The following is a 12,780-nucleotide window of genomic DNA, read 5'->3' on the forward strand; positions in this document are numbered from 1 at the left end:
TCTCTAAAGTAAAGAAAAATACCAAATTGACGTATTTATTATGAGACGATATTCCAGAATTCACAACACAATTTATATGCTGGTTTGTGATAGCAGCAAGAGCATCAAAGTATGGCATGGATTTGTTATAGCCTGGTTATAGCTATCTATGGCTTTAATTAAGTGTCTGCTTTGCTCACTCGTCTGATGTCACACTTGAAAACCTTAAGTTGCCCTGCGTGCCCCTGCCGTGAGCAGAGTCATAAAACAGCACTTGGAAGCGTGATGACCTCCGGTGAAGGCCACCGGTTTCAAAACTGCAAGCTAAGCACCCTTCAGTCATATATCCAAGCTTTCCATCCAGTCATAATCATAATCATCTTTGTCACAGCGGGTAGCCAGCCATCCGTCGGCGCTAGATCGTATGCTCGCGATAGTAACAACAACAAGCCGCATAGAGTCCCAAGTTTATACTTTGGAGACGTGACAACGTTAATTGGTCAGATCATATCTGCGAAGTAGTCGAACATAGAGAAAAAACGACGGATGTCACACCAAGCGTGGGTGAAATCGGTGCGGTTATCATTTTCTCCGCACTTGCTGAGAACATTCAGAATATGAGGGGCATCCGGTTGCTGGATTGCTTAAGTTAATTTGTTTGACGTCTGCGCGGATCAATCACCCAAACGTAGTTGGTGGGTTCGTTGTCCACTTGAAGAGGAAGAGAACACTAGCGAGTAAGTCAAGTACACTCCATCTAATGGCTAGATAATTATCCTACAATGCTCATGTTTCAGTCCGTTCCGTCAGTTTTGGCTCTAAGCAGAAGCAATGAGGTTGGATTTTTTCTCTACGAGATACTATCAGCTTCTTTTATGTGTAGCAGCACACGCATTCAAGTTGGCTTTATAACACATATGGATGCCAGCCAGGAAGCGGGTGGTTAGCCATCATCAGCTAGAACCCGACGAATTCGACTCATGTTTGCTTTTCGCTCCACTGCGTCAGCCCACGAAAGTCAAGGTGCTGCGCGGAAAAATGTCCGAACCAAGTTATTGTTCCACTTTTCCATACCATGGCGATCGATCGTGTGCCAAGTCCAAGTGAATGGCCTCGTGCAAGCTGCTAAATTATGACCCTTGCGATTAATCATAGATTTCCTAAGGTGGACTGCATTGGGCGAGAGAAACAAACTGCAGCTCGTCCGCAACGGTAAGCACAAATAGTAATAAATCAGTAGGTCATCGCGGTAGCCAGCGGCTCTTTTTCGGGACCATCGAGCCCACGTTGCAGTCAAATCTCAACTCAGCTAATTTTAGCGCTCAAACGATCCATTTATCGATCGTGCAGTCAATTCATCGTCGCTTCGTTCCGGCGGAGATCTGCATTTTGGACAAACGAGGTCCAAGCGAATCGGAAATTGAAAAGCAATTTATTGCATTCCTGCTTTCCGGTAAGTAGTAGCACGTCGTTCGACACCTACCCTGAGGGAAAATTGGAATCAAGCTGCCCTGCTAACCATTATCGTAGACTTCAGTCAGACCGCGAACGAAGCCTAAGCGGGGTTCGTCGCTTCTGTGCTGAAGTGCGCGCATCTAAATCTTTCTTACTATCCAAGTAGGCACAAGCAGTCCGACATGCTTTACATAACAGAAGCCCTCCGAAACGGCCTACTTGTTATCAACGAGGGGTGATCAGCTACAACGGTGTGCAGTTAAATGTCGAATAAGCCACACGCCGCGCCGTGGCGGGTATTTGTTTGAATAGAGATATTTGTCTGCACACTCCTCACCATAAAGGTCAACCTCTTCCAAGTAATGAAGCCTCAAATGAAATTGTTCATCACAAAAATCACGGCTTTAGCAAATAAACAATGCGACACGACAAGATGTTGGATGCGTACCGTCAGCTCCATCTTCGCAACGGTAGCACCCACAGTGCCATTTCATGAAAATGTTAAATCTCATAATGGGCAAAAAGCATAAGATCGGATCGTGATTGAGCCCGACGATCAAGCTCGAGAGAACAAACGAAGAGGAGGCGCTCCAGGTTTTGTTGTGATGCAATCAATTGGTTATTGATTGTTACTGCAGAATAGCCACCGTGCAAGAATTTATATCTCAGTGGCGGCAGTTGAAGAGCAAAAATTGTTTTCTACTGACACGTTAGTTTTTTTTACAAGCGAAGTGGCACTTTGAAGTTGAAAATCCAGATGGATCCAGTACTGAAGGCCACATTACTCCTCGGCAATCTTGTTAATTTGTTCCCGTGAATTTTTATACGGATGGATGTCACCATGGAAAATCAAAAATCTGACCCCATTTAAAATAAACCAACATGTAGGAGGAATGACGGCTTTGGCATGTTTTGTTCTATTATTGGCAGGGGGGTGTTTTATGACTGACTAGGCTCAAATTTGGCCTAAACATTTTTTGCATATCAAAGAATATTGTGGCCAAATTTCATAAAATTTGGTCGACAAAAACCCCCCTGCCAATGAGTGTTGGTAAAAACTCAAAATCTCAAAACTCATGGATGATTCAAATCAAGCGTGAGTTGGAACGCACCCTACTCAGCATCTAAAAACTCACGGATGAGTTGAATCATCCATTTGAATCATCGTAGATTTTCTTTTGTTCTCCTTCGTTAAAAACAGTGAATTGACGTTCGTCGCATTAAATAATAAATACTCTTCCATGTATAACTAATAAATTGCCCCCAAATTGATTTAAAATGCGTTTTTGAACCGAAATGATTTTTTGGCAAATGAGTGAAACGATGCGTTTTAGCATGAAAAATTCAAGCGTGATTCATTCCTTTAAAATCGCGGACGATTTCGTTCGCACGGGAGGGCTCGTTGATTGAGATTTATGAGTGATTTTACCAACACTGCACTGCCAATAATAGAACAAAACCTGCCAAAGCTGTCTTTCCCCCTATTTTAAATGGAGCCCGTATTTTGATTTGAAGTTTTCACAATCCGTCAATTCCGCCGTTCTAAAATAACATGTGGACAAGATTCCCGAGGTGTAAGGTTGCTGGCACATAACTTGAAGTATTAAATGAATGTTCTTCTTTATTGCTCAATTTTACACTCTAAAGTCTGGCTTACAGTTCTGAAAACGTGTCCCGGCAATTGGTCTCCCATTTAATTTAAATGGTAGCGGAATTTTGGTATTCCGTGAGAGGAACTTTTATCCCAAATCCCGTCAAGTCCCGTGGGAAACAATTCGGCTTGAAAAATGACCGAGAAATGAACAGTGAAAAAGGGGAAGTAAGAAGGGAGGAGTGAGAAATGAGTAGTGAGAAGTAAGTAGTAAGAAGTAATAATGAGAAGTTAAAAGTTAGAAGTGAGTAGTGCGAGGTGAGTAGTGAGAAATGAGTAGTGAGAAGTGATAAATGAGTAGTGAGAAGTTTGAATGAGAAGTGAGAAGTGAAAAATGAGAAGGGTGAAGTTGAAAGTAAGAAATGAGTAGTGAGAAGTCGAGAATGAAAAGTGAGAAGTAAGAAATGGTAAAAATTGAGAAATGAGAAGTGAGAAGTTGGCAATGAGAAGTGAGTAGTGAAAAATGAAAAGTGAGAAGTGGAAGGTGGGAAGTGAGAAATGAGTAGTGAAAAGTGAGAATTCTAAATGAGAATGAGAATAGAGAAGTAAAAAAATGATGAGTGAGTAGTGAGAAGTGAAAAATAGTAAGAGAAAATTTTGTTAAGAAAATTATTTTGAGCTTTTTAGTGGAATGCCTTCACTTGTCATAAGACGAGTTTGTACAATCCCATTTAATTCCACCACTTAATTGTACCTTGACAGATACGTATTTCGACCTCAACAGTAAGGTCGTCTTCAGTGTCTCGTACTTGACTCGACTAGTCGATCTGTCAAGGTACAATTAAGTGGTGGAATTAAATGGGATTGTACAAACTCGTCTTATGACAAGTGAGTGGGAGAAAAGTTAAAAGTTAGAAATAGTAGTGAGTAGTGAGAAATTAGAATTAAAAGTGAGAAGTTAGAAATAGGAGAATTTAGAAATGTGAAGTGAGAAATGGGCAATGCGCAGTGAGAAGTGGAAATTATAAAAATGATGAGAGAAACGTGGGAAATGGGTAATGAGAATTGAGAATGAGAATGGAGAATTAAAAAATGAGAAGTAAGAATGAGAATCGAGAAGTAAAAATCCATTTTAATTCACCGAGTAGTGATGCTGCCGTTCTCGCATTTAGTCAAGACACCAACCTTATGTGGGGCTTATATGGTTCGATGTATCATTTTCTTCATAACTTTCAAACGCAACCGTCAGCATTCAATAGAAATCAACAAGGCTTTGTCCCCTATCGAATAAAACTTGTTGCGAGAAAATCGGTTAAAGATTATTATATAAAATCTTAGCTTTTGTGCACACACATACACACATACATACACACCGACAGACAGACATGTGCTCAGTTCGTCGAGTCGATTGATTTATAACACTATGGGTCTCCGGTGCTTCTATAAAAAGTTCGTTTTTGGAGTGAAATGATAGCCTTTCGGTACAACTTCGTTGTACTAGAAAGGCAAAAATGAGAAGTGAGAATGAGAATAAAGAAGTAAAAAATGAGAAGTGAGAAATGAGAAGCGAGAAGTGAGAAATAATGAGTAATGAGAAGTGAGAAATAAGAAATAAAAAAGAAGATGGAAGAAAGAAAAGAAAAAAGACTAAAGTAGATCCTACATTAATCAGGAAGAGAAAAGATAATGAAGTTAGAATGATTGAGATAAAAGAAAGAAGTAAGTAGCAAGGAAAAAAGTAACTAGAAATAAGGAAAAATGGAGCAAGAAGATGGAAAAAAGACGACGGAAGAAGGAAGAAAAAAGGAAAAAGATGGAAGATGGAAGAAGGGAAAAGGAAGAAAGAAGAACAGAGTTAGAAAAAGGGAGATGGAAGTCGGATGACAAAAGAGAAAGGAAAAAAGAAATGGGTAAGAAGTACACGGGAAGAAAAACTAATGAAGAAAGAAGGCAAAAGGGAGAGCTCATTTTGCACTCACTCTCTCTCTCTCTTATTGATTGTTTAACTTTATGTAAAAAAAACTCACACTAAAAGCCAGAACTGTCAAAACGGAAAGTAACAATGGAGAATTTTCGACGAAAACACCAAGAGCGAAATCCCGAGGCTCTGGTGCGGATTTCCTTAAATAAAATTAAATTATTTATTAAGTGTTTATGTGTGTGTGAGCTGTGAAAGGGAGAGAGAACAAGGGGAAAGAAGGAAAGAGAGGGAAAAGGGGAAAAGTGGGAGAGAGGAAGAAAGGGCGAGGGTGAAGATGGTGAGAGGGAGAAGATGGAGAGAGGGAGAAAATGGTTTTTGTTTTGTTTGAGACTTTATTTACGTGATTTTTCAATAATAATATTATGTTCAAGAGAGGGAGAAGTTGGAAAGATGGAGCTAGGGAGAAGATGAAAAGATGGAGCACGGGAGAAGTTGGAAAGATGGATTAAGGGAAAAGATGGAGAGAACGATAAGATGGAGAGAGCGATAAGATGGAGAGAGCGATAAGATGGAGAGAGCGATAAGATGGAGAGAGCGATAAGACAGAGAATGCGAGAAGATAGAGAACGAAGACAGAGCATGAGAGAAGACAGAGAGCGATAAGATGGAGAGAGCGATAAGATGGAGAGAGCGATAAGATGGAGAGAGCGATAAGATGGAGAGAGCGATAAGATGGAGAGAGCGATAAGATGGAGAATTAGAGAAGATAAGAACGAAGACAGAGAAGAGAGAAGATAGAGAAGAAAGAAGATAGAGAAGAGAGGAGATAGAAAAGAGAGAAGACAGAGAAGAGAGAAGATAGAGAACGAAGACAGAGAAGAGAGAAGATGGAGACAGAGAATAAGAGAAGATGGAGATAGAGAGAAAAAGATGGAGAGATAGAGAGGAAAAAGATGGAGAGATAGAGAGGAAAAAGATGGAGAGATAGAGAGGAAAAAGATGGAGAGATAGAGAGGAAAAAGATGGAGAGATAGAGAGGAAAAAGATGGAGAGATAGAGAGGAAAAAGATGGAGAGATAGAGAGGAAAAAGATGGAGAGATAGAGAGGAAAAAGATGGAGAGATGAGAGAAGATAGAGAACGAAGACAGAGAATGAGAGAGATAGAGAGGAAAAGATGGAGAGAATGAGAGAAGAAGAGATGAGAGAAGATAGAGAGGAAAAGATGGAGAGAATGAAGAGAGAAAAAGATGGAGAGATAGAGAGAAGACAAAGAATGAGAGAAGATAGAGAGGAAGAAGATGGAGAGAGGTAGAAGATAGAGAACGAAGATGGAGAGATAGAGAGGAAAAAGATGGAGAGACAGAGAATAAGAGAAGATAGAGAACGAAGATGGAGAATGAGAGAAGATAGAGAACGAAGACAAAGAAGAGTGAAGATAGATAACGAAGACAGAGAATGAGAGAAGATAGAGAACGAAGATGGAGAATGAAAGAAGATAAAGAACGAAGACAGAGAAGAGAGAAGATAGAGAACGAAGACAGAGAAGAGAGAAGATAGAGAACGAAGACAGAGAAGAGAGAAAATAGAGAACGAAGACAGAGAAGAGAGAAGATAGAGAACCAAGACAGAGAATGAGAGAAGATAGAGAACGAAGACAGAGAATGAGAGAAGATAGAGAACGAAGATGGAGAGAGGAAGAAGATGGAGAGAGGAAGAAGATGGAGAGAGGAAGAAGATGGAGAGAGGAAGACAGAGAATGAGAAGATAGAGAGACGAAGACAGAGCATGAGAGAGAGGCAGAGAACAAAGACAGGGAATGAGAGAAGATAGAGAACGCAGACAGAGAGTGAGAGAAGATAGAGAACGAAGACAGAGAATGAGAGATAGATAGAGAACGAAGACAGAGAATGCGAGAAGATAGAGAACGAAGGCAGAGCATGAGAGAAAACAGAGAACAAAGACAGAGAATGAGAGAAGAAAGAGAACGAAGACAGAGAATGAGAGAAGATAGAGAATGAAGACAGAAAATGAGAGAAGATAGAGAATGAAGACAGAAAATGAGAGAAGATAGAGACCGAAGACAAAGAATGAGAGAAGATAGATAATGAAGATGGAGAATGAGAGAAGATAGTGAACGAAGATGGAGAATGAGAAAGGATAGAGAACGAAGACAGAGAATGCGAGAAGATAGAGAACGAAGACAGAGCATGAGAGAAGACAGAGAACAAAGACAGAGAATGAGAGAAGATAGAGAACGAAGACAGAGAATGAGAGAAGATAGAGAACGAAGATGGAGAATGAGAGAAGATAGAGAACGAAGACAGAGAAGAGAGAAGATAGAGAACGAAGACAGAGAAGAGAGAAAATAGAGAACGAAGACAGAGAAGAGAGAAGATAGAGAACGAAGACAGAGAAGAGAGAAGATAGAGAACGAAGACAGAGAATAAGAGAAGATAGAGAACGAAGATGGAGAATGAGAGAAGATAGAGAAGAGAGAAGATAGAGAAGAGAGAATATACAGAAGCGAGAAGATAGAGAAGAGAGAAGATAGAGAACGAAGACAGAGAATGCGAGAAGATAGAGAACGAAGACAGAGCATGAGAGAAGACAGGGAATGAGAGAAGGTAGAGAATGAATACAGAGAATGAGAGAAGATAGAGAACAAAGACAGAGAATGAGAGAAGATAGAGAATGAAGACAGAAAATGAGAGAAGATAGAGAATGAAGACAGAAAATGAGAGAAGATAGAGAACGAAGACAAAGAATGAGAGAAGATAGAGAATGAAGATGGAGAATGAGAGAAGATAAAGAACGAAGACAGAGAAGAGAGAAGATAGAGAACGAAGACAGAGAAGAGAGAAAATAGAGAACGAAGATAGAGAAGAGAGAAGATAGAGAAGAGAGAAGATAGAGAAGCGAGAGAATAGAGAAGAGAGAAGATAGAGAACGAAGACAGAGAATGCGAGAAGATAGAGAACGAAGACAGAGCATGAGAGAAGACAGAGAACAAAGACAGAGAATGAGAGAAGATAGAGAACGAAGATGGAGAATGAGAGAAAATAGAGAACGAAGACAGAGAAGAGAGAAGATAGAGAATGAAGACAGAGAAGAGAGAAAATAGAGAACGAATACAGAGAAGAGAGAAGATAGAGAACGAAGACAGAGAAGAGAGAAGATAGAGAACGAAGACAGAGAAGAGATAAGATAGAGAAGAGAGAAGATAGAGAAGAAAGAAGATAGAGAAGAGAGGAGATAGAGAAGAGAGAAGATAGAGAAGAGAGAAGATAGAGAGGAGAGAAGATAGATAAGAGAGAAGATAGACAAGAGATAAGATAGAGAAGAGAGAAGATGTAGAAGAGAGAAGATAGACAAGTAATAAGATAGAGAAGAGAGAAGATAGAGAAGAGAGAAGAGAGAAGATAGACAAGTAATAAGATAGAGAAGAGAGAAGATAGAGAAGAGAGAAGATAGAGAAGAGAGAAGATAGATAGCGAAAATAGAAGATAGATAGAGAGGAAGAGAAAACGAAAAGATGGAGAGAGAAGATAGATAAAAAGAGAAAAGAGAAGATAGAGATACAGAAAACAAAGAAAAGGAGAAGATAGAAAAAAAAGAGAAGATAGTGAAAAAGAAACGAAAGAGAGAGAGAAGATAGAGATAGCAGAGATATTTAAATGACATGGAAGACATGGGAGACCTAAACCCGTGACACGTTTTCCGAATTGTAAACTGGCCTTTGGAATTGAACATTCATTCGACACTTTAATTTATTCAACAGCATTTCAGCAAAACTATTGTTAATTCTTAAAATAATTCCCTTAATTTTTTTATGCACAGAAAAAAAAACAAGATTCAAAACATGCTAAATGAAGAATCGTTTAAGCAGATCTCACACTAGGTATTATTAACTAGTCTGTTATGTGGATTTGTTACTCTGACCCGGAAATCAGAATCATTTATCCCATATTTTAATCGAAAGATTTAAATGCGCAATGCTGTCATTCCATGGCAATTAAAGGGTAGCAAGCTTGGAATATTAAAGTCGCTCTACGCACGATAAGTCACTTACTATAAAACAAAAACTTCAAGGCAACATTACCCATCGCGATATCAAAAGCAAAACGTGGCACGGCAAGTGATTAAGTTCACTCCTCGTAAAAGAAACCGGGCATCTTCTAGTTCTGGTGTGAGACAAGAGGATACGGAAACCCGTACACTCAGAATAAAACCAATACGCAACGAAAACACGGAGAAATAAAGAGGTTGATGCTCGTAAAGTTTTATCGTTATTACCCAAACTCATTAATTTTACAATCACTTTTAATTACGCGTTCCTAGGGCCATACTCATTCAACCGCTACGAGCCCCAGCACACGATGGGAATTCTTCTTCACCGTCGTCGATCACTGGCTGACTCTCGTGGGACGGGGAGACATTCAGAGATCGAAACCTCCATCTGTACGGGAGCCTCGGGAGTGCATTATTCCGATCGCGATGGGCACGTATGGGCAGCGTAGTTGAAGCAGAAGCTCACTTCGGCATAATTAACTGGAAACAAATGGAGTCCGTTCTCTATGGGCTGGAACATTGATTTACTGGTCGGGGAGGCGCGTCCGTATGAAGTTTCGCATAAACGAGAAAGGGCTACTGCTAGTCCGGCTTAGCTGCGATTTGTCCATATCCGGTCACACGTCGCGAGATAGAAGAATGATGAGCACCTTGCAACATTGTTTTTCAGCGCAGTCGAGTAGGTTTTCCACCGAGATCTGAACAGGTTGACCATAAATGACTGGTCCAGATTAATTGAGAGTTCATTGCAGTTGAATGGAATCATATAAACCAGTGGTCCCCAGCCTGCTTACTATCGAGGGCCACATAGCAATTTTAAACAGTTGGAGCGGGCCGCGGTATATTTGCAATATTTGTTTATCATTTCGAATTGAATTTTGAAGTATAATACAAAGTAATTAAAAAACATACTTGTAAGGGCATTACATACTACAGCGTAGCTGAGTTTCAGTTCATATTGTTACACACTTCTGCGATAGCGGACGTGACATTTTTCTTTCGCAACAACATCTACTCGGCTTAGTTGGCAAAACTATTTTACCAAATAAACATCTGTCGACCGATTCTAAGAGTTTTTTTTATCCTCGAGGATTATTGTTCAATGAAAGTCGTTGCAAGTAACGACAGCATGTCTGAATCGTGTTTTTGAAGCCAGGTGAACTTACCAGCATTATTTTTTTTTTTACTTTTTCGATCTGAGATATTCAAACGGGATTAAACCTGCATTGCCCGACGTGTCGACTCGTTTATTTGATCTTTTTTCACGGAAAATGCTCATCAGGAAAAAGACTCAATAACGGGCCGAAACGTCGGACACTGCAAATGTAAACCCGTTTGAATATCTCAAACTAACAAATTCAGAAAATAAGAACAATTATTCTTAGTGTGAAGTATCTTAACATAACGCATTTTCAGGAATTATAAATCGAAAAATTTCAATCGAATTTTACCACAACTTAACTTATTTTGAAGAATGAAAGAATGACAACAATATTTTACCTAAGAACGTTATATATTCAGCTTGGTTAAAGCGCCAAAAAATACCATCAAAGTATGTTGCCGTTAGCCTACATAGCATGTGTAAGTGAAAAATTTATTTAATATTGATGATAAAAAGATTCTTGGTTTAATATGTTTCTTGAACATCAAAATAATGTGAACTAGACATACACACTCAGTTTTTATTTCCGCAGCTCGGTAAAATCCGCACAGCCGTGTACCCAGCAAAATAAAAAAACTGATCTCTCGTCGAAAATGAGGTTTGTTCGCTGCGTTTCGGCAAATTATTTGCTGATTTAAAGCAACTTTGGCCGATATCTCGGCGAAAAACATGTTTACTGGGGCTCGGCTGTGTGAATCCCAGTAAAAGTTGAACAAATTGCTGAGATCCCGGTAAAACAATTAAGTGTGTATGCCCAGCCCGAGTACAACGAAAACTGGACACTATGAAAGCTTTTCCTGGATGTGATATTTGTCAATGGGCCACATGTAGTGTATATTCTGAAAACCTTCGCGGGCCGCAGGAAAACGCTTCGAGGGCCGCATGCGGCCCGCGGGCCGCACTTTGGGGATCACTGATTTAAATTAATTTAATGACCGGATTTGTGCATATAAATGTATCTACCGTTGAGGCGGCAATGTTCCAATGTGGGATGTAATGCCAATGAGAAGAGAAAGAATCGATCGACTGAAGGCTTCTTAAAACCGTACATTTGTCGAACATTTATTAACTAAACATTTCCTATGAAAAACTTGGAGTTAAACTCACGTTCCTCTTAGACCTATGGAATTTTCTTGCCTTTAGAAAACAATACTTAGTTTGTTCTGTCGAGTAAATAGCTATGAGTATCCTTTGATCGATACACCAATGGAATATTAATCACAACACTATATTCAACAATATTCCTCAGTAAAAGACGCCACTTGATAGTCTCTTGCAGTGGCATCAAAAGAATCTTCCTGTCGCCACAAGCAGCTCAAGTAAACGAAGAATGATTGATGATAGCCTTGTCAACGGGACCAGCTACCGCCTACATCGCAACACGGCTACAGTATCGGTTTTCCCGAGTACTGCCAGACATCGCCAGAAGATCAACAGTTGCGTTGTCCATCGTTGTCCACTGACCACCCGCCACTTACGATATCGACAATTGTGCACACATTTGCATAATACTTTTCCTCCCGCACTGGAACGTCAACCTTCTATTCTATTACGCTCTCAAATGCAACCAGGAGGAGTCATCGAACCCACCGAAGACATCGTCCCCCACCACAGCAATATAACAACAACAGATTCGATTATTCACTCTGTTTGCCTTCCCCACTTGCAGCTGCATGCCTCTGGCGGCATCGCACAGTGCGAAACAATGCAAATGAGTCAACTAAAGGAACGTGTAAAATTAATTTTATTCCGAAACGATCCGCGATTCAAGCCGAGAACGAAGAATTATTGCCTTGGGTATCTTCGATCTACCCTGCGTCTCCATAGTTGCCAACCGAAACAGCCCACCAAACGGCCCATGGCATGCTCCGTTTTGTGGAAATGAAACGAAAACTTCTTGACGTCGATCGCCACTGCTCGTTGCTGCTGTGTTGTTGCAGCACACACATGTGTCGCAGTAGGTGGTAAAAATTCCACCAATCTGCTCCGCTCCAGCTAACCAACCGTCACGTAACCGGGCGCCGATCCATCGTGATCATTGTTACCGAGTCCGGCGGGGTCTACGAGTGTGCCCCCTTAAAAAAATCTCGGGAGAGTTCGAACGTCGATGCTGTCGTCAACGGTGGCGGCACGCAGCAGAGCCCTCTACGGTGATCATTATGAACCTGTCAGGGGGGCCCAGTAGAACTCATTACTCAGGTAAACAGTCATCATAAATTGAAACGTTGTTTATTGCGATCGTTTCGATTTCATTACGCAGCCCCAAAGAGGACGACGGAGACGAAGACAAACGCTAAATGGCGTGCTATTGCTGGTGCTTATCAGATTTTCTCTGTTTTGCCTTCGTAGTGCCAGGGTTAAGTTCACGGGATTGGATTGCACGCCAATAACCAACTCATGGTAGGTAAATTGGACAAGAATTTACCGCGGTGGGAGGAGCAACTCCGCACTCCACGAAAGTAATATAAATGACAAAAGATATCCAAGTTGGCCTAGGATTTGCATTGTCGCACCACGGCACCGTTGTTTCTCCTTGGTTGCCGCCCTGCTTGGCAAATAAGCAGCATGCCATGCCCGTTGCATCACAAGGAAGCTCGGCGATG

The 12,780-nt window shown here is 40.7% G+C and overlaps 1 pseudogene; it reads left to right on the forward strand.

Annotated features, from left to right (window-relative positions):
* The first annotated feature begins 6,833 nt into the window (after positions 1 to 6,833).
* On the forward strand, positions 6,834 to 8,068 carry LOC134208799 (histone-lysine N-methyltransferase, H3 lysine-79 specific-like; annotated as a pseudogene).
* The last annotated feature ends 4,712 nt before the right edge of the window (positions 8,069 to 12,780 follow it).

Source organism: Armigeres subalbatus, chromosome 2 (assembly GCF_024139115.2).
Source record: "Armigeres subalbatus isolate Guangzhou_Male chromosome 2, GZ_Asu_2, whole genome shotgun sequence".
Classification (NCBI taxonomy): domain Eukaryota; kingdom Metazoa; phylum Arthropoda; class Insecta; order Diptera; family Culicidae; genus Armigeres; species Armigeres subalbatus.